Below are 785 nucleotides of genomic sequence, written 5' to 3'. Positions count from 1 at the left end.
AGTGAGACTCTGTCTCAAAAAAAAAAAAAAAAAAGTTTATTATGAGTTTAAATGAAGTGAATTTTGGAAGAAGTAAAGGAGAAATGTCTCCTTTATTGCAGAAAAGTATTATTTATTTAGACCCCTTGTATATTAAAAGTCATCTGCAGATCAGCACAGATTTATTGCCTAGGGAAAAAAATTACTTTTAACCATGAAATAGTCCAGCATGTTGAGTCACAATCTCATTTTGTGTGAGTTGAAGAGAATTTTTTCACTATCCTTGGGCTTTGGAAATTGCAAACTATAAAAAAGGGAAGAGGTCAAAGTCTGCTGTGAGTATTACAGAGGGACGGATTTCAACAGGGGGTGGTTTGGGGTTAGGGAGGGATGAATATCCAAAGACTGAGGAGAAAGAGGAGGACAGGGATAAATGACAGTGGGGTTTTTTAAAAAGGAGGGATTTAGGATAATATGAAAGGAGAGGGCATCACACATATGGAGATCCTCTATGCTGGAGATAGGCAGCTTTCTATACGCATTAAAAACAACCAAAATCCAGTCATGGGCTTAGAAGCAAACCAAATATTCACCAGTTGCCATGTGAATAAAATGCAGTACATGTATATGACAGAATGCTATATTACTCAGCAATAAAAAGGAACACGCTTCTGATTGACCCAATGACATGAATAAATCTCAAATACGTTATGCTAAGAGAAACAAGCCAGACCCAGAAGGCTGCATATGTATTTTATGATTCTACTTATGTAACACTGTGAAAAAGGCAACACTATAGGAACAGG

At 36.6% G+C, this 785-nt stretch overlaps 1 protein-coding gene across 1 annotated transcript in view; it reads left to right on the top strand.

The window, feature by feature from the left end:
* SMCO2 (single-pass membrane protein with coiled-coil domains 2) overlaps positions 1–785 on the top strand; it is a 25,919-nt gene that overhangs the window by 3,096 nt on the left and 22,038 nt on the right. The window lies entirely within an intron of this gene.

This window comes from Propithecus coquereli, unplaced genomic scaffold (assembly GCF_000956105.1).
Source record: "Propithecus coquereli isolate 6110/MARCELLA unplaced genomic scaffold, Pcoq_1.0 Scaffold16, whole genome shotgun sequence".
In the NCBI taxonomy this organism is placed as follows: domain Eukaryota; kingdom Metazoa; phylum Chordata; class Mammalia; order Primates; family Indriidae; genus Propithecus; species Propithecus coquereli.
The sequence above is the reverse complement of the archived record's forward strand: the minus strand, read 5'-3'. Positions and strand labels throughout refer to the sequence as shown.